Source organism: Choloepus didactylus, chromosome 3, assembly GCF_015220235.1.
Source record: "Choloepus didactylus isolate mChoDid1 chromosome 3, mChoDid1.pri, whole genome shotgun sequence".
In the NCBI taxonomy this organism is placed as follows: Eukaryota; Metazoa; Chordata; class Mammalia; order Pilosa; family Megalonychidae; genus Choloepus; species Choloepus didactylus.
Window position 1 is genome coordinate 122,596,704 of NC_051309.1, and position 21,710 is coordinate 122,618,413.

A 21,710-nucleotide genomic window follows, 5' to 3' on the forward strand; every position below is an offset into this window, starting at 1 on the left:
GCCAAAGGATTTGTTTCCCAGCTATTAGAGTCATTCATTTTCTCAGTTTCTGGAAACAATAACAACAAGATCTTACCAAGGCTTATCAAGTTATTATTGATGAAACCTGTTACTCTTTTATCTAGAGGACACTTCTTTACACAGTAGTCTCAGAAGGAATTGAGAAAATAAAAATATTATTGATTTGAATAACTTTTCCAGTAAAATCTATTTTCATAAACATGTAAAAAATATTTTCATGTACTTTTGACGTTTCTTTCGTCAAAATTTGGAGCTGCAGATTTAGATTCAATTTAAGGAAAATGTCTGTCATGTAACCCAACTAGACAGCCCTCACTGTCGAATTGATTACTCCAATCAACATTTCTACCAGAAAAATTCTAACGTCAGTTTTCAATTCAAATAAACCTGGCAATAATTCTGTCTCTGCGACAGCAAGTTCACTTGGCACTCTAATTCTCCGGAAACTGAGTGGAGCCTTGCAATGGGGCTGTTTTTTGGTTATATAAAGCTCTGCCGTGTTCACTGTTTCTTACTGGCATTCTCTTTGCTCGGCTCTCAGGAGACTCTCCATTCTGACAGTGCAAAGATGGAGTTTTCTTGCACTTTCATTAGAAAAGGAATTTTCTGTAGTAATACAACTCCCAGAACACTTTTCACCGAAGCAATTCCTGAAGGGGCGTGTCTTATGCTGAAAGTCCCGGAGTCGAGTTACACAATCATATTGTGAGACAGCGATGAACTTTGTTTCCTTTCAAATTACTACTTCCTGAAACTGAGGCTGTTTATGAGAAACAGTATATTTTAGGGAAGTTGTGCAGGAATTAACATTTTTTCAGTGTTAGACTGACTGGTCTTAAAGTGTTTTTCCTCTTCTTCGACATAAAGGTGAGTATCTGCCTTTAAATGACAAATTTCACTGAATTGTGGCTCCGAAAGGTGGCATAATGTATGAGGACGTATTTTTTTTTAGCTGTAAATTACTATAAAAATGTGACCCTGTTTCCATCTTTTGGTCGTCTTTACATTTGAATACCTAGAGCTCTGAGAACATCTGCACTTTAAAAACTCCACGGAAAGGGCGCTGGGAAGGGGAGACCTACAATAGGAAACTTCGGTTAACATGAAGAGGAGAAAATGAACCATTTTACAAGTACGGTTTCAAAAAGTCTTTATGTCACTGAGTTTGCTAGACCTACTAGGCATTATTTGTCACTGAATCGAGATGTTTGAATGAAGCATTAGAGGAGTTAGGAATATTTATTTGAAAAATTAAGCTTGGGACTTTTGCCTGGAGTACCTGGGTGGAACTAGAAAATATGACTTTTATGACAGTACCAGTAATTTTGCCAGGAAACTGAGAGAGAAGTCTCCAGAACATAGGGAAGGACTGACAGGAATTCTGGGTGGGGAGAAGCATTATGAAAAGTGAAAGCATATAAAAGAGTTAAATTTCTTTGCATTTCTTTTCAAAAGAGTCCTTTCATTAAGAAATGTTAGTACCTGAAATTAGGGTCTACATTACTTTGGAAAACCATAATTTAAAAACTTTTGGTTGGCTGATACACCTCACTGTTAAGAACGTATTAAATTCCTGACATGTAATCACTGTTGCTTAGCATTGTCTCCACACTCTTCCATTTCTCCTCTCTCCTCCTTCACCTTGAATATGATTGTATTACTAATTGTACCACAGGATTGTGTGCAACCAAGTCTGGATGGTGTGTCAGCAAATGACAGGTTTGTCTGGGGGGTGTGTGTGGCTTTGGGTTATGGGTGAGTGTAGGCTAAATTATCACTTGGGGGACACTCAGAACTAAGCAAATGCCAAGTCGTTGCCTTTATGTCTCATGACCAAAATAATTCGCATCTCTCTTCCCCAGTCCTGTCCACCTGCAACCTCAAGAAAAACAAAATACTTTATCTTAGAAATAACTTACTTTCCACTTCAGAAATCTTTTGAGTCTGACACAAATCCTCCAAATTCTTTCCCCAAAACATACCGGATTTTTATACAATCCTCTGCCTGCATGAATATGAAGTCAATATCCAATTTAAAAATTATAAATGCATTAAAATTTTTTGAGAAAAACTATATGTAAATCATGGTGGATATGATAAAATTTTGTATAAAATAATATTGTGTGTTGAGCATGCCTGCCATGTAAGCTGTAACAATACCCCCCAAACCTGAGAATAAGAGCTATGTGACCTAGGTGTGGGTGTTTTCCTTAAGAAGACGTGTACATTTCAAGATGGTTCTGAATTCCATGGCTCCTCCCATTCCAAAATAATTTAACTGAGCCCTTTACCCTGAACACAGCACGTGTACTGTTTTTAATGTCTCTTAATCTGTTTTGGAGAATGATAGCTTTTGGCCATCAAACAGTCTGTAAATGCTTTTCTTTCCTCAAATTTTAAATGTCTCTGGGTTGAAGAATTACAAGAATCTGCATTCAAACTTTTAGTATAAATTCATTTCATGTTTTTGTTATTGTATTTGTTGCCTCCCTATGGGGGGGGTGTCTTTGTTACCAGTTAAAAGCAGTGACATCTATTTGTAGGATGTTCTGATTGATTTTGTTTATAGGATTCTGTGGAATAGAGATTTAGAGGTAAGAATATTATATGGAGCTGTCTATCATTCTTCCACATTTGAAAGAAAGAAATGATAGCTTAAATATCAGTTACATATTAATACAATTTTCCCAAAGTATGGTGTGTACATATCACTGATTTTTAGGCAGCTCATGTCCCAACTTTGAAAATTTAAATTGTGTACCTACTTTAATGTAAATTAAATATATGATTAGCCTATGAAACCTATGATTTCCTGGATATTATTGCTTAAGAAGATGCTAAGTAAAAAGAAATGAGGCCAATTTACTGTCAATTTTAAAGAAAAGATTAAATCACCGTAACAGGCAATGTGCAGGTATGGCAAAATTTCTGAAGGCAGCATTAAATGCCTAAAACTTAGGATATGCTACACTAATGCATTTGAGAAGTGGATACTTTCTGAACCAGTGCAGTGATTTTGAACTTCACTGGTCCTTGGTTACAATGCTCAGTTAATAATATCTTCTCTTGAATTTTCTAATTATATGTTGAGACATCTCATTTATAAATACTTTATCAAATTTTCATCAGACCCAAAGTACTTCACATTTCCTCATGAGCTGTCATAAAATTGAAGGTGTGCAGAAAATAGTATTTTTTGAAACACGAATCATAGAAAGGGTGAATTGTCTCACAATGAGTGTTATAGCTCCATTCTGCCTGTTTCACTGAGTCCCAGATACCTCTGAGCATGCGGGGTGGTGGAAGGGGAAGGAGGACTTAAATGCCATCTAGGGCAAGGGCCATGATATGTATCATAACGTGTCCAGAGTCACAAAAATGGTCTGACTCAGGAATTTCATTTCTGAGAATCCATCCTAGGGGGGAAATCATTCTAAATATGGAGAAATTTCACAAAGATTTCCTTGTGAAATCTTTGTGATGTTATTTTTAATAACAAAGAATTACAAGTGTTCCAACAAAGGGGAAAGGTTAAACAAATTATATTACACCCATGAGACACGATAGTATGAAGAAGAGCACCAAAATGGAAAATGCTAAGTGAAAAGCAGATTCAGGGCCAGTGAAGGATTCTATTTACAACTATTTAAAATAAAGAGACTTAAAAAGGTATAGAAACAAATTCACAAATATTCTAAAAGTGGTTGTTGTCTTATAGTGGTGGAGTGTTTCTCTTTCTCTGCTTTATTTTCATGTAATATGAACTTTTTATATTAGTTTTTTTATATTATTATATAATACTCTATTACTTTTATGAGAAAGCTAATATAATGCATTAAATAAAACTATGCTTCTATGTAGTAAATAAAACTATGCAGTTTTTGGAAGATAAATACTTATATTCTCTTTATTTAACATAAAATAATTAGTTATTTGAAAAGAAGAGAAGATATACAATCCAAATGCTTATAAAGTGGAGTTTTCTAGTTATTTTGGACCCCCTGGCTAATATAGGATTATTATGACTCTCTTTCTCTTTCTCTCTTCTTTTGCTCTTCTTTTTAAAAATATTTCTGAAATATATGAACCCACTCCATAAATAAACATTTTTCCCTTTAAAACAATTTTAAAAATAGTAATAGAAGTAATACATACTCATCAAAAAAAGCTACAAAAGGTAGCAAAATTATCTCTCACCATCCCACTCTTGCCACTTCATTATCTGCTCTCAAGAATGGACTCTTCATAACTATTTTATGCTTATATTGATCATTACAGAAAAAAAAATCTGCATATACAAGGCATATATCCAATATTTTAATCTTTACCAATCTTGAACATTACTTTTTGGAATAAATCTGTCACATGAGCTTGTTTCTTTGGACTTTATGTCTTCTTGCTAAATATAGAATGCAAACAAATAAAAGACCAAAAGCAGTAAGTAATCCTAGGTGCCTGGTTAGTTGGATCTGGTGCGGGAATACAGATGACTCATAGCCAGGTATCCTTACTACCAGAAAAACAACTCCAGGCAAGTGTGCTATGTTACAGTCTGACAGACAGATAGCATTGGTTAAATAGGTGACTCTGCTACTAACCAGCTGATGAACTAGGTAAATCAGCAACTCTGAGTCTCAGTTTCCATGTCCGTAAAGCGAGATGTTTGGTTTTAACAGTCTGTCATGGTGCAGTCAGCTCTAAAATTCTGCCTTCCAAAGAAGTCCTGTTGCCAGTGTTTCAGAAATTGGATACTGAGTCTCAGAGCTAGAAAACAGACAGGTGCAGCAGAGTCACAGAAGATGGAAGAAAATGCATACCAATTAGAACACCACTATTTGGTTTTTCTTGTGTTGATTGTGTGACTATCAACCATAGCTTTTACTGCAGTCTCCTACTCAGCAGTTTTGAAGAAAAGAAAAAAGGGAGAGAGAGCAGAATGCAAACTTTACCTGGTGTGTGCTAATAGCCTCTTAACTAGTTTCTTGTTATGGATTCACATAGCTTGGGTTCATTAAATTACGCCTGCACATACTGTATTTACATTCAACTTTGTCAAATCCTTGTCACAACCCAGCTTAGCCCCCAGACCAGGAACAGAGTTAGACATGAGTTTAATAGGATTTACTTACAGGAGATGATTTGTTCCATGGTGGCCGTGGACTGGGAAAGATGGAAGTTAACGCTCTGCAAAAGTAGGGGGTGCAGGGAGTGGTTTATAAGGGTTAGGACAAGGAGGGCATGAGAACAGAGTTTCAGCAGGGTCTTGTGACACAGGGGTGTGGAGATTTGTTATCAGTTGATCAGGGAAGGTGAGTTTCAATGGTCTGTTTGTAATACATTTTTCCTCCGCAGGGGAGGTCTGATGACTTTTAAGTTCTGTCCAGGTCAAGTAGGCGGCTACGTGAAATCTCTATGGAGGAAAGGGGGCCTGGGTGTCCGGCGCTGCCCCGCTCGGTCCCCGGTTCCCGGCCGGCGAGGGGAAACAGGGAAGGAGAGAGAGAGATGCAGACTGCGCGAACTAACCTGGTCATGAATCACGACTCGAACCACACGGCAGTTGTGAAAGCAAGCCCTTTACTACAGCTAGATGAACATTCTGTGTTACTGGTTCCCACACGGGGCACGGCGCCTCGTGGGAGAGCAGCCTCGATGTGGCCGTCAGGCACGGCTCCTTGTGGGCTGTCTCACCCTACCCCGTCCGGGTAAGACCTTTTATACACAATTAACAACCAATAAGCTTCTAGGCTAGTATCGCGTATACAGGATTTCGATTGGTAGGAGCGGGTGGCGGATACATGCGTCACTATGCGGAAACAGGATGCAGGCGCCATCTTGGCTCACTCGATGGGCGGGGGTAACTCTAGAGCAGGCTGCAGCGCATACGCTAGGCCCGATTCGGGAGGCGGCTTTCCACATCTCCCCCTTTCTTATTTATTTTTGACCCAGTGTCTCCAGTGATGAGCGTGCTCCCGTGAACCCAAATGGTTCACAACCTCTTTGGTGCTTTGGGGAGTCTGGACTAGGCCCCAGCCATCCAGCGGCGGAGCCTCTAGCACCAACCAGAATGCTCACGTCATATGGAGACCGGAGAGTCCGTAAGCTGGAAACAACGTGACTCTCCCTGCAGTGCTTTGCCTGGCAACTGGGGAACAACGACGGGGGCAGGAACAGCAGTAACCAGAGTCGGGGGGTGTCACTAGGTGTCTCTGTGCAATGGCTAGGGTCCAGTCTGGCCACAACTAGGACTCTGCCCTAGAGACCCACCTGAGACAAAATTATGACTACTGGTGTCGCCTTTTACACCCGAGAAACAGCCATGCGATTCGCTACAAATTTTGCTCCAAAGCGCCCCACCTGAGGCGACCAGGAAGGGGTATGGTTAATAAATCGGTCACTATCGGGGGTAACAGAGGTGGGAGTCATAGCCATCATAGTGGTAACACGCAATTGCTGCTGCGCTTGAAACAGGCGTTCTAGCAAACATTTAACAACGACTAATCCCACCAATAATCCCACTGCAATGAGGATCCAATTAGTTAAATTGGGCCAAGAGAACCAGGAAGAAACACTGTGCAATAGTTTCTGTAGAACCTCGCCTAACCCGGAGAGATCGACTTTAACGGGTTTTAACTTGATCCCCCCAATTGTGTCTAAACTAGATTCCACCTGTTGGGAGAGATTAACAAATTCAGGAAAATATGACCTTTTCAGCCAATCAGAGACTCTGGAAATGCTTCCGGTCACGTTGGCCCTGACAGGAGTGACACAGAGTTTAACCGTAAGCCACCGGGTGTCACATGTTTGCTGAAGCACTCTCCAGAGTCCATCTATTTCCAGTCCAAGTTCATCTATCTCCGCTTGGAGTTTCTGAATGGCCTGGAAATTTAAGTTCAGCATCTGATTGTGGCGGCGTAGCACGTCTCGGGTAAGGTTGACCAAGCCATTTACCGTTTCCATCGTTATGGCGAGCTGCCGATCTGTCCATGCTTGTAGCACAGCCTGCCCGATCGTTGGGACAAACAAAGAGGAAGCTACACTGGCAGCATTCGATAGCCATTCTTTTATGCCTCTTGGACGCCTAGACTTAGAGAAGGGGATATTGTTAAGTGAAACAACTTGAGAAACAGGGCCAACCCAGTCGGTTGCCTTGACGGGGAGCCAGACATAACTTGGGCGATACACTAGGATAGCGGGGCGGCGAGGCATCCGGGTCTTTGGAACGGTTGCAGACTGTAGGAGCAAGCCCAGTTTCACAAGTAGCATTCGCCGCAACTGTGGTGTTGACAACCTTGACAGAGAGGTTAGCAAAAGAGAGGATCAGTGTGTCATTGGTGAGGGGGAAGGACTCGTTGAAGCTTGTGGAGGAAATATAGAACAGAGTTACCGATCCTCTTTTTGGGCAACCGCGGGGTGGTCAGTCCTACTATTATCGTCTTGTCGGTCGTCGCCATCATCAGCAGGGTCGGAGGCTTGGTCTAATGGTTCAGGTTGTATATTCGTTGGCGTTTCTGACAGCTGTTCCTTGGCTTCTTCAGGTGATGTCACGGTTCTCACCAGTCTTTCCGGAACCCACACTGGTTGACGTCCTGGTTCCTGGGGAAAAACACAAACAGAGCCTCTGGCCCAGCTGAGCACCGGGTCAGGGCCTTTCCACTGCCCCGACAGGACATCCTTCCAACGGACTAGACCTCTATGCGGAGGACTCGGGGTGGTGTGTTGCAGGGCAGGTGTCATTCCTTGTGAATTTTCGTTTAAAAAATTATATGTGAGCAAGGCTACAGACAGTCGAGCTTTTGGGGACAGGCCGTGGCCTATACCCTCTTTCTGTTTTTTAAGCAAGTCTTTGAGAGATCTGTGCGCTCTTTCAATGATTCCTTGCCCCTGAGGGTTATAGGGGATGCCATGTTTTAATTGGACATCCATGTTGTCACAAAATTTTTGGAAGGATTTACTAGTGTAGGCAGGCCTGTTATCCGTCTTTAACGTCTTTGGCTTACCCCAAGCTGCCCATGCAGCAAGGCAGTGTGCAATGACGTGGGAGACTCTTTCTCCTGGTTCAGCAGAGGCAAATAAAACTTGGGAGCATGTGTCCACCGACACATGTAAGTACTTGATCTTACCATACTCTGAATGATGAGTGACATCCATCTGCCAAGTATCCCCTGGGGTGAGACCCCTAGGGTTGACCCCAACCGAGGGGACTGCTCTCTGCTCTGCACAATTGTTGCAGGCTCGGACAATATCTCGAGCAGCTGCACGTGGTATGCTGAACCGCTTAGCTAGGGTACCTGCATTGATGTGAAACTTGGCATGGAATTCTCGGGCTTGTTGATACGGTACCAGCGTCGGAAAGATGTGCAGCTGTCGAGTGGCTACATCTGCGCTATGGTTCCCCTGGGCCATAGGGCCAGGCAAACCTGTGTGGGCTCTAATATGGGTTATGTAAAAAGGGTGTTGCCTGGTCCATATAACCTCCTGTAGTTTGGCAAAGAACGTCCTTACTGTAGAGGAATGTTTAACAATGCCCACCGTTTCTAAAATTTGTACAGAGTTCACAACATAAGCAGAATCCGAGACGACATTTAAGGGCTCGGAAAGGCTTTCCAGGACTGCAATGATAACCTGCAGTTCTACCCATTGAGGCTTTTGTGGTTGGAAGAGCACTGTTTTAGGAGTGTCCCCCTCCACACAATACGCCCCTGTTCCAGAGCTGGAGCCGTCCGTGTATACGGTGGGGGCGCCTGCTAGTGGCCTAGGAGAGGTTACTTTGGGAAAAATCACTGGGTGCCGGGTGACAAACTGCAAGAGAGGAGCCTTAGGGAACTGATTGTTAATGGGACCAAGAAATGTACACCGGAGAATGGCCCATTGATCTATGCATCCGGTGAGTATCTCAAGCTGCTGGGAAGAATAAGGCACCCTGAGATTTTTGGGCTGCTGACCGAAATGCTGCACAGCCCTTTTAATGCATTCTAGGGCCAAGTCTGCAACCGCTGTAGGATAGTGCTCTAGGACTTTTTTGGGGGAAACTCCAGGGTGGACCCAGAGCAGCGGCCCCCGCTGCCACAGTACCGCAGTGGGCTGTAATTCTGTCGGCAGCACGCAGGCTTCAAAAGGCTCATCAGGGTCTATTCTCTTCAATGCAGCGCCACTGAGCGCCTGTTCCACCTGGCATAGTGCTCGCCTTGCCTCTGGAGTGAAGCTTCGAGGTGAGTTTATATTAGAATCCCCCTTCAACAGGTCGAACAAAGGTGTTAGTTTGACATTGGGTATTTTTAGGTATGGACGGATCCAATTGATATCCCCCATGAGTTTTTGTAGATCATTGAGAGTGTGTATATTGTCTAGCCTGAGAGACACCTTTTGGGGGGAAACATGAGTGGGTGCGACTTTCGCCCCCAGGAAAGTGGTAATGTCAGTCATTTGGATTTTTTCAGGGGCAATCTCTAGGTTAGCTTCTCTAAGACTAAGGACTAAATGTGACAAAACTGTTTTAAGACGATCTGTGTCTCTATGGGCTAAGAGAATGTCATCCATATAATGGATGATTTTCACTTGAGGGAACTGCTGCCGAGTGCTAGCTAGCTTCGCAGCGACATACAGCTGGCACATGGTAGGACTATTAGCCATGCCTTGAGGCAGGACTGTCCATTCAAAGCGTTGACAGGGCTCCTCTTGATTACTAGAGGGCACAGTAAAGGCAAACTTAGGGGTGTCTTCAGGGTGGAGCGGAATAGAAAAGAAGCAATCTTTCAGATCTATGATGAAAATCGACCAGTGCTCCGGTAATGCCGAGAGGAGGGGCAGTCCCATCTGAACGGGCCCTAAAGGCTCCATGCAATCGTTAATAGCTCTTAGATCATGTAGCAGTCTCCATTTACCAGATTTCTTTTTTATTACGAATATAGGGGTGTTCCACGGTGACGTGGAAGGGGCGATATGGCCCTTTTCTAGTTGTTCTGATACTAGGGCGTGCAACGCTGCAAGTTTTTCCTGTGGCAAGGGCCACTGAGGCACCCACACCGGAGCCTCGGTTTTCCATTTTAGTTTTATAGGTGTGGGTGGGAATCTCTCCTCAGTGGCCCCTATGAAAAACCCAAGCCTCGTCTGTCAGACTTGGGGGCAGCTTGTATAGGCTCCGCACGTCCGTGCAGTGAAGCTCCTAAACCCTTGCCGGGGGTATACCCCATTTCTTTTAGCAGTCGCTTAGAGGTTGGGGAGTAGCCGCTAATTAAAGTAACGTCCATTTGGGTCAGAATGTCTCTTCCCCACAAAGACACAGGCAGGGCTAATACATAAGGCTGGAAACTGCCTTGGTGTCCTTCTTCATCGGCCCAATGAAGGGCAGCTGCACTGAGCATGGGCGCTGAAATTTGGCCTATTCCTCTAATGGGCTCTTCCGCCCTGCTCGTTGGCCAGGTGGGGGGCCATTCTTGTTGTCTTATGATAGACCGATCGGCCCCTGTATCGAGCAGGCCCAAGAAAGATCTGCCTTGCACCTTAATGGTTAGCATAGGTCGAGACTCCAGGGACATATGGAGTCCCTCAAAAATCGCTCCACTGGATCCGAACCCTTTTTCCCCTCTCTGTCTGATTCTGCTTGGAAAGACTGCATGTAAGCTGGGTAAGAGCAGGAGCTGCGCCAGCTTATCACCTTCTGCAATGACTAAGGTGCCCCGCTGAGATTGAACCATAACTTGGGCACGGCCTGTGAAATCTGAATCTACAAGTCCTGGTATAACTGTTAATCCTTTCAGGGCCGTGGATGCTCTTCCCAATATGAGCCCTACAGTACCAGCCGGTAAGGGCCCCTTGAAGGAGGTCCCTACTAACTGGACACCCATGGAGGGGGTTAGTACGAGTCTGGAGGTGGCACAGAGGTCCAGTCCTGCTGAGCCGGGGGACGCACGAATTTGATCGGATCCTGTGTTGTCGAATGGCATGCAAGGGGGTCCGTCGAAAGGGCGGACCCCCTCTTCCCGTTTTTTGGAATCTGCTCGGGGCGGCCAGAGAGGCGTCTACCCTGCGCATCGAAAACCGATTTACAGTCTTCTGCGCGGTGGGGGCCTTTGTGGCAACGGCCACACGGCCTGGTTGCTGCACCTGGTTCGCCAAACCGTTGAGTGGCAGGGGGCTGACGTCTATTGGGACAATCTCTCTTAAAGTGCCCTGATTGGCCACAGCCATAGCACCCGTTAGACTTTGCCCCTAAGGTTCTCGGGCTTTTTGTAGCCACCTGTAGGGAGCTGGCTAGCATGGCAGCTAGACCTGCATTAGTTAAAGGGCTGCCAGCATCTCTACAGAGCCTGACCCACTCTGTCAAATTTTTTTACCGCAGTGGGCTGTAATTCTGTCGGCAGCACGCAGGCTTCAAAAGGCTCATCAGGGTCTATTCTCTTCAATGCAGCGCCACTGAGCGCCTGTTCCACCTGGCATAGTGCTCGCCTTGCCTCTGGAGTGAAGCTTCGAGGTGAGTTTATATTAGAATCCCCCTTCAACAGGTCGAACAAAGGTGTTAGTTTGACATTGGGTATTTTTAGGTATGGACGGATCCAATTGATATCCCCCATGAGTTTTTGTAGATCATTGAGAGTGTGTATATTGTCTAGCCTGAGAGACACCTTTTGGGGGGAAACATGAGTGGGTGCGACTTTCGCCCCCAGGAAAGTGGTAATGTCAGTCATTTGGATTTTTTCAGGGGCAATCTCTAGGTTAGCTTCTCTAAGACTAAGGACTAAATGTGACAAAACTGTTTTAAGACGATCTGTGTCTCTATGGGCTAAGAGAATGTCATCCATATAATGGATGATTTTCACTTGAGGGAACTGCTGCCGAGTGCTAGCTAGCTTCGCAGCGACATACAGCTGGCACATGGTAGGACTATTAGCCATGCCTTGAGGCAGGACTGTCCATTCAAAGCGTTGACAGGGCTCCTCTTGATTACTAGAGGGCACAGTAAAGGCAAACTTAGGGGTGTCTTCAGGGTGGAGCGGAATAGAAAAGAAGCAATCTTTCAGATCTATGATGAAAATCGACCAGTGCTCCGGTAATGCCGAGAGGAGGGGCAGTCCCATCTGAACGGGCCCTAAAGGCTCCATGCAATCGTTAATAGCTCTTAGATCATGTAGCAGTCTCCATTTACCAGATTTCTTTTTTATTACGAATATAGGGGTGTTCCACGGTGACGTGGAAGGGGCGATATGGCCCTTTTCTAGTTGTTCTGATACTAGGGCGTGCAACGCTGCAAGTTTTTCCTGTGGCAAGGGCCACTGAGGCACCCACACCGGAGCCTCGGTTTTCCATTTTAGTTTTATAGGTGTGGGTGGGAATCTCTCCTCAGTGGCCCCTATGAAAAACCCAAGCCTCGTCTGTCAGACTTGGGGGCAGCTTGTATAGGCTCCGCACGTCCGTGCAGTGAAGCTCCTAAACCCTTGCCGGGGGTATACCCCATTTCTTTTAGCAGTCGCTTAGAGGTTGGGGAGTAGCCGCTAATTAAAGTAACGTCCATTTGGGTCAGAATGTCTCTTCCCCACAAAGACACAGGCAGGGCTAATACATAAGGCTGGAAACTGCCTTGGTGTCCTTCTTCATCGGCCCAATGAAGGGCAGCTGCACTGAGCATGGGCGCTGAAATTTGGCCTATTCCTCTAATGGGCTCTTCCGCCCTGCTCGTTGGCCAGGTGGGGGGCCATTCTTGTTGTCTTATGATAGACCGATCGGCCCCTGTATCGAGCAGGCCCAAGAAAGATCTGCCTTGCACCTTAATGGTTAGCATAGGTCGAGACTCCAGGGACATATGGAGTCCCTCAAAAATCGCTCCACTGGATCCGAACCCTTTTTCCCCTCTCTGTCTGATTCTGCTTGGAAAGACTGCATGTAAGCTGGGTAAGAGCAGGAGCTGCGCCAGCTTATCACCTTCTGCAATGACTAAGGTGCCCCGCTGAGATTGAACCATAACTTGGGCACGGCCTGTGAAATCTGAATCTACAAGTCCTGGTATAACTGTTAATCCTTTCAGGGCCGTGGATGCTCTTCCCAATATGAGCCCTACAGTACCAGCCGGTAAGGGCCCCTTGAAGGAGGTCCCTACTAACTGGACACCCATGGAGGGGGTTAGTACGAGTCTGGAGGTGGCACAGAGGTCCAGTCCTGCTGAGCCGGGGGACGCACGAATTTGATCGGATCCTGTGTTGTCGAATGGCATGCAAGGGGGTCCGTCGAAAGGGCGGACCCCCTCTTCCCGTTTTTTGGAATCTGCTCGGGGCGGCCAGAGAGGCGTCTACCCTGCGCATCGAAAACCGATTTACAGTCTTCTGCGCGGTGGGGGCCTTTGTGGCAACGGCCACACGGCCTGGTTGCTGCACCTGGTTCGCCAAACCGTTGAGTGGCAGGGGGCTGACGTCTATTGGGACAATCTCTCTTAAAGTGCCCTGATTGGCCACAGCCATAGCACCCGTTAGACTTTGCCCCTAAGGTTCTCGGGCTTTTTGTAGCCACCTGTAGGGAGCTGGCTAGCATGGCAGCTAGACCTGCATTAGTTAAAGGGCTGCCAGCATCTCTACAGAGCCTGACCCACTCTGTCAAATTTTTTGCTCTGTTTTGTGCCAGGATAACTTTGCACTCCTTGTTGCACTGCTCAAAAATCATTTGCTTAACCACAGTCTCTGCTACTCCTGGATCTGAGAAGATTCTCTCAGCTGCGGTTTGCATCCTGGCTACAAAATCCGCAAATGGTTCTGTGGGGCCTTGGTGTATATTGCTGAGTGAGGCCTGAGCCTCTCCCTCACCTGTTAGCTTTTTCCAGGCACCCACAAAACAGCGGAAGATCTGGGCATAGACCTCTTGTGGGAAACCCGTTTGGTTCTGGGCATGGGCGCCTCTCCCCAACAGCATGTCAGCATTCCACCCGCCACGTCTCCCCGCCGCATTCCTTGCGGCCTGCTCTTCAGCTAACTCCTCAAACCATGCTTTCCAATCTATGAATCGGCCTGACGGCAAGCAAGCACGGGCTAGCTGAAAAATATCTGCGGGTGTATGATTTAGAGCAGAGAGGTTCTCGATCATGTTCAAGGTATAAGGGGCATTGGGGCCATACTGATGGACGGCCTGCCTCAATTCCCTCAATAGTTTGTAATCATATGATTCGTGCCGATTGCCACCTTGGGGATTGATAATAACCGGGTACATTTCTGAGACTGGCTGCGGCTCAAGTGGCTGGTAGCCACCCAGCATGCCAAAAGGTCTAAATGTTGTGAAAGGGTTCCATCTCCAGAAATGTCTCCCACCACTACCTAATGGCAAAGGGTCCTGAGGGCCTGTATACTCGGGCGGGGGGTACGGCAAAGGTTGCCCCTCCCCTGACCGACCCATCGGGGTTTCCGGGTCTGGCAGCAAAGGATAATTACATTTACTGGGCATGGCCACTAGAGGGAGCTCTCGGCAAGGTCCTTTGGTGGGACCGCCCAAGGCGTCAGTTGGGAGCTGGGGTGTCCCTGGGGGTGCAGCGGTAGACATTGGCGGGGCGGAAGGCCGCACGGGTGTGGCGGGAGGCTCCTCCCACTCAATTAGCGGGGATGCTTCCGCCTTCTCGTCAGTATCGCTATCTGACTCTGAGTCAGAGTCACTGGACTCCGGCGGTTTGCCCTTACAGGAGCCGTCCGCTGACGAAACTGACTGGGTTTCTTGGAGCGCGCACCGTGCTTCTTGCAAGACAGAGGACGGGCTTAGGCCGGTAGCCGATTCTAGTTCAAGGACCGCACGGACGGTCTCCCATATGGGTACTAGAATCGGGTCCATACACACGCCCGTCTGGCGCGCTCGGTCTATGTCGCGACCGAGCTTCATCCAAGAGGGTAGGCTAAGGCTGCCGGTGCAGGCAAACCAAGGGGCAAAAGTATCAACATCATCAAGAAAACGCTGAAGGGAGCTTTTCCTGACCGAGATACCCCGTTGTTTCAAAAGGTTCTTTAAGGGAGCTAAGAGAGGTGAACTTCCGGACTGCCCCATGATTGCAGTCGGCACTATACTTCAGTCACTCGGAGAGCTCTTCCGAGTCCCCCGGGGTCACCTGAAAACCCACGGGCCCTAACTATCATGTAATAAGACGCACTCACCTTCTCGCGTTGATCAGGCGCGGGAAGTCCGCCGTAAGCTCGACGCGCAGCGCTGCTCTCCTCACAGAGGGACCGTCGAGAGCGAGGCAGGAGGAGGAGCTTCCCCGTACGGGCCACCACTTGTCCGGCGCTGCCCCGCTCGGTCCCCGGTTCCCGGCCGGCGAGGGGAAACAGGGAAGGAGAGAGAGAGATGCAGACTGCGCGAACTAACCTGGTCATGAATCACGACTCGAACCACACGGCAGTTGTGAAAGCAAGCCCTTTACTACAGCTAGATGAACATTCTGTGTTACTGGTTCCCACACGGGGCACGGCGCCTCGTGGGAGAGCAGCCTCGATGTGGCCGTCAGGCACGGCTCCTTGTGGGCTGTCTCACCCTACCCCGTCCGGGTAAGACCTTTTATACACAATTAACAACCAATAAGCTTCTAGGCTAGTATCGCGTATACAGGATTTCGATTGGTAGGAGCGGGTGGCGGATACATGCGTCACTATGCGGAAACAGGATGCAGGCGCCATCTTGGCTCACTCGATGGGCGGGGGTAACTCTAGAGCAGGCTGCAGCGCATACGCTAGGCCCGATTCGGGAGGCGGCTTTCCACACCTGGGCCCTGGGTCCCCACACTTCTACTGTACCTCAAAGTGCATTGTGTCTTTGGCTCTCCCAGGAAACACTGCTCAGAATCTTAACCACAGCAGTTGTAGTTACTACTAGTCCATTCTCCATTAGTGCATAATAACCACCCAAAAAAATCTAAAAAAAAACCTTGCCTGCATATACTTTTTTTCTTTTCTATAAAAAATGTCACAACCTCATCATGTTTTGTTTGATCACAGTGTTACAAATTAGTTAACAAAGATAATAACTACAATAACAATAACCTCTAATTAAAAATAAAAGGTGGATGCTGCAGGTTTTCATTTTTCAAGATAACATACCATTACCTAAAAATTTTCTTCCCTGAATCATATCCCAAATGGTTATTGTGAAAGATGGTGGTAAGTGAATAGCTTCTCTTCTGGAATATTCATGAATCAGGTCTGATGGGCACTTCCAAAAGTTCCAGGTTACTTATATCAAATAAATGATTGAAGACCTTGAGCCTGGATTGCTGTCACTGTGACCTCCCCCTCCCCAAGGGACAAGGGAGCCCTATAGGCGGGGAGCAGGACCTAGGTCTTGGCTTCTAACAGCATGGCTTGCCAGGCAGCGGGAGTGGTAGAAACACCCCTACCTCATTGTTTATGTGCCATACTGACTCCAGCCTCATTACTCAGAGAAGGTAAAGCAACTCATCCATCCAACTCTCCTTGGGGCCTTCTTGAAGCACAGTCTTCTTTTTTTCTTTGATACAAATATTGCATTATTATTAATTTTAGAATAAAAATATTTTTTCTTTTTTTATGGCAATGTTACAAATTAATTAACAAAGATAATAACTACAATAGCAATAAATCCCCTGCAGTCAGTGGTACAATCCCTCCTTATTTTTGTTCATACCTCAGTCCTGAGGGATTTGGGATGATGACCACTCTGGCTGCTTCAAGCTAAGGAGGGATATATATATTAGGGGACAGAGGAATGGAATTATTTTTCTTACCATTAAAGATACTTCTTGCTTTTGGGATGGGGTTGATCCATCCTTTTCTTTCTGTTAGTTTTCCAGGGCAGGCCAGAAGAGCTGGAGAGTGGGAGTTGACCACCTACCTGCTGGATTTCATAGGCACAGTCTGGAGGCTTTAAGTCTCTGAGAAATAAACTTAACAAGTAAATTATCCCAAAATAAATGTTCTCACCAGAAAGTTCATCAAGGACTTAGACACCTGACTTGTAGATGCATTTTTCATCCAAACTCAGTGTCTTTTTGGAAGACCTAATCTTGGTGCCTTGACCTCTTTAACTTCAATATATTTCTCTTCCACTCACTGAACTCACTTCACATGGTCCATCTCTCAAAGTTTATTCTCTACATCCAGCCCTCTGAAAAACCTTTCATTATTAATCTCTACTGTTTTGATCCCATCCATCAAGACTGTTTTTGCTGGACTATTTTTCCCCATCAACTTTCCGGAGATCCATCACTTAAATACTCTCTTATGTGGTCCCACAGTTCCTCAGTCCTTAAGCACGATTATTAAGCACAATCATAAGTACTTAAAAATGGTAGCTAACGTTACAATGACCACCATCACCAACACTACTCTTTTCTAGTACTATTTCTAGTGCCACTATGTTTTTACTATTTCCCCTTTTATCATTCTCCTCAAGCTCCTGGTTCTAACACGTCACTTTTCACTGTCAGCAAATAAGCAGTAACTCTATCAATTTCCTGTAAATCCCCCAGACTCCCTGCTTAAAAACCTAATTGTATCTATAGCACCTCTTCCTCTCTCGTGTCTGCCCCAGTAAAAAGGATGTCTTGTCTCTCCCAACCAAAGTGAAGCAATCCTTACACCTGGAGTTGGATCGCGTCTTTTGCCTCTTTTAGGAGAACTCTTCCTCTTCCTCTTCCTCTATCCCTCTTCTTCATCTTCTCTCTCTCCTTCTTTCTTCTCCTTGTCCTCTTCTTCCTTTTCTTCTTCCTCTTCCTCTCCATCCCTCCCTCTCCTTCTCGTCCTCCTCATCCTCATCCTCTTCTCCTTCTTCATCTCCTTCTCCTCCCTCCTCCCCTCACCCTGCCTCCTGCCTTCTCTCTCTTTCACAGTTTCTCTCCTTCCTTTTCTTTACTTACTTTCAGCCAATAAACATGTCCTATTCCCCTCAAGCTACTTCCCTCCTATCTCCTTGGCTCATAAGATATCTCTCCTGCACAGTCTATACTCCTTGTCTCCATTTCTCCACCTCCAACTTACTCTCTAATCTCCCCACAACCTGGCGTTTGCCACCACCACTGCACTTACACTAATTATATTCAAATACTGGAGGCTTTCTAGGGGCCAAATACAAAGCCTACTTTTTTAGGTTTCATCTTCTCTTTCTCCCTCTCTTTATGCAGTTTCGACCCTAACTCCTTTCCTCCAAATTCTCTCCTCTGGTTTCCATATCACCAAGCATTTCTGAATTTTCTCCTATATCTCTGTCTGGCTGATCTTTTTATATTTATGTTTTCCTTCTCTGTCCATTTCATGCATGTTAAATTTTGCTTTCTGCCCACTTCACCAATATATTGAAGGCTCTGTGGTTCTTCTCCCCGAGTTCCAGACTCATATATCCAAATGCCTGTTAAACATCAGTATTCTGCATCCCACAGCCGTCTCACACCTAACACTTCAAAATTTGGGCTCATCAATTACCACCTCACCAACATTTTTCTCTAGTGTTTTTCATATTGATACTGGCACTAAAATCCACCTAGTTGTTTCCCAGCCCAAAACATGAAGGAAGATGCCTTTATTTCTTTACCAACTATTTCTAATAGCTTTGAAGTCACATTGATTCTATTCCCTAAATATCTTTTGAATCTCCCCCTATCTATAACTATTATCGCTTGATTGAGACCTTCAACATCTCTCACCATGTCCTCATCTCCTTGGCCTCTAGTCTGCCTGCAGGGTGATGTTCATATCAGTTTATATGAGGTCATACATGCTTTTTAATAGTCTTCATAATCTGATATCCGCTTACTTCCCCAGCAACATCTTTCCTCTCTCTTCCATACCCCAGATAAAATCTAAATTCCAGTAATACCAAACTACTCATTCTTTCCCAGACATATGGTACATTTTATCACTACTACTGTGTTCCCTGCTTAAAAGACCCTGCTCCTCTTTTTTGCCCTCTTTTTCTCAAGACTGGGAAGACCTGCCGGGTGTCACTGCTCTCTATCACGCACTCACTCCAGCACACAAAGGAAACTCTTTTCCCAAGGATTAAATTAAAGAATTTTTTTTTTTAACTTTTCCAGTTCAACAACACTCTTGAAAAAACTGCGCTTAATATTTCATGAATATATAATGATATCTAATCAACTAGAGACAGTAGAAGGTTGTGACATCCGCAAGCTTTCAAACTCTGCCAGATGCCTCCTATGAATTGATATTGATTTATAAAATAACATACCATGAATTTTGGATCCATTTAAATGTATTTAAAGACTCCCAATAAGAATATCATATTTTCTGTATCAGTAGGCATCCATTTTAAAGCAGCTTATTTATAGCGTAGCCAAGTGTTTGCTTGTGCTACCAGGATATTAAAAAGAAGATTTTACTTTGTATTCAAAATCTTTATGTGTCTTCTAGGCTTTCTTTATCAAGTGCAAGCCAGATTCAACGGTACAGGATGCTTTTCATATGATTACTTGACTGCCTGCGCTTGAATTCCACTTTGTCCCTTCCCTGCCGTGTGACCATTACTGAGTTACCTAATTGCTATGGGCCTTAATTTTCTCACCCATAGCCACGAGAATAATAAGAGTTACTCCTTAGGGTTTTTATGAGGATGAAATTAGCAAATACATTGGGGCCCTCATAACAGTGCTTTGCGCATAGTAATAAATGCTAGCTGTTATTAAGTCTGTTTGAGTCTCTGTAGATCTTACTCTAGCAGACAAGGCTGACACTAATTGTCAGTTAAATGATGCTGGACTGAGGGTAGAAATAGCACTATAGAATCATAAAATTGGGAGGGAATTTAAAGACTGTCCTGGTTTGCCAGGTTGCTGTGACAAATATCACACACTGGTTGGCTTAACAACAGGAATTTATTGGCTCAAGGTTTCAGAAGCTAGAAGTCCAAAATCAAGGCATCAATCAGCAAGGCCGTGCTTTCTCTTCAAAGTCTGTAGCATCCTGGTGCTGGTTTACCACACTCCTTAGGGTTCCTTGGCTTGCAGCTCTGCCTTGCATCACATGGGGATCTTTCTCGTGTTTCTGCTCTTGTGGTTTCTGCCAACTTCTGGCTCCTCTCAATATGGCTTCCAGTAAATGGGATATTGATTCAGTTGGACCAAACCTCAATAGGACCTTAGAAGACTCTGTTCACAAATGAGTCCATACTTCAAGTGATAATGCATCTTCAAAGGGTCCTGTTTACAAATGGATTCATACCCACAGGAACACAGATTAAGAACACGTCTGTTGTTGGGGAATATAATTCAGTCTTCCACAGCAATCTTAGCAAGTGCCCCTAAATTTAGAGATGAGGAAACTGAGGTCTAGCTAGAAAAGGTGACTAGGCCAAGTTCACATGGCTGGTTTGTGACAGAGCCAGGTCTCCTAGTGTGTGGTGAATGGAAAGAACCCTCAACTGGTAGTAGGAGACGTACTGTGAAGTGAATAGATCACAGAATGAAGGGACGTCAGTATTTAAAGATCTAAGAAAACAAGGATACAGCCTCCTCTCCCTTATCGTAAATGACATTCTCAGTCTGTTCACAAATGCTGAATAATGATAATTAATAACAACAAAAAGGAGCATTCATTATTCATTAAAAATATTTATTGAACACACTTTATGTGTCAACTTCTTTGCTACAAGTTTCATATGTACTGTCTTGTTTAATATGAGTCTTGTTTTTTATGAGTCAGGTGGTATTAATGTTAGTATTTGATCATTAAATGATTTCTACCACTTTGCTATGCTAGGCTATCAATATGACTCCATTATGCTACTGTATGCTGTACACTTCCCCATTCATTTCTTTTAAAAAAAAATTTTTTTAAAGAAGTTGTGGGCTTGCAGAAAAATCATCCATAAAATACAGAGTTCTCATATATTACCCTTATTATTAACACCTGGCATTAGTGTGGTACCTGTGTTACAACTCATGAAAGAACATTTTTATAATTACACTATTAACTATAGTCTATCATTTACAATAGGATTCACTGTTGGTGTTATGCAGTCATCTGTTTTAAACTTTTTGTTCTAGTAACAAAAAGTTTTAGGTTCTATAGAACCTAAAATTTCCCCTTTTAACCACATTCAAATATATAATTCAGGGCTGTTAATTATGTTCACAATGTTGTGCTGCCATCACCACCATCCATTTCCAAAACTTTACAATCAACCCAGATAGAAACTCGGTGCAAATTAAGCATTAACTCGCCATTTCCTACCCTTATCCCAGCCCCTGGTAACCTATATTCTAGTTTCAGACTCTATGAATTTGCTTAACCTAAGTATTTCGTAACAGTGGGATCATACAACATATGTCCTTTTGTGTCTGGCTTATTTCACTCAACATGATGCCTTCAAGGTTCATCCATGTTGTCACATGAATCAGAACTTCATTCTTTTTTATGGCTTTTTATTCCATTGTGTGTATATGCCACATTTTATTTATCCATTCATCAGTTGATAGATCTTGGGTTGCTTCCATTTTTTGGCAATTGTGAATAATGTCTCTTTGAACATTGGTGTGCAAATATCTTTTCGAATCTCTGCTTACAGTTCTTTTGGGTATATGCCTAGTAGTGAGATTGGTGGGTCATATGGTAAATCTATATTGAACTTTCTGAGGAACAAACTGTCTTCCACAGCAGCTGCACCATTTTACATTTCCACCAGCAATTAATGAGTTCTCCTATTTCTCCACATCCTCTCAAATCCTTATAATTTTCTGTTTTTTTTTT

At 44.6% G+C, this 21,710-nt stretch overlaps 1 protein-coding gene across 6 annotated transcripts in view; it reads left to right on the forward strand.

The window, feature by feature from the left end:
- Positions 1-768: 768 nt before the first annotated feature.
- Positions 769-21,710, forward strand: part of ALPK1 (alpha kinase 1) — a 149,500-nt gene continuing 128,558 nt past the window's right edge. For 2 of the 6 annotated variants that reach the window (XM_037830472.1, XM_037830479.1), the window contains exons 1-2: positions 776-888; positions 1,041-1,153. The gene's annotated coding sequence lies outside the window, so the exon portion shown is untranslated. Of the gene's footprint in view, positions 889-934; positions 1,154-21,710 lie in introns of those variants that run through there. The other 4 variants (XM_037830482.1, XM_037830475.1, XM_037830477.1 and 1 more) reach the window with 4 other exon arrangements.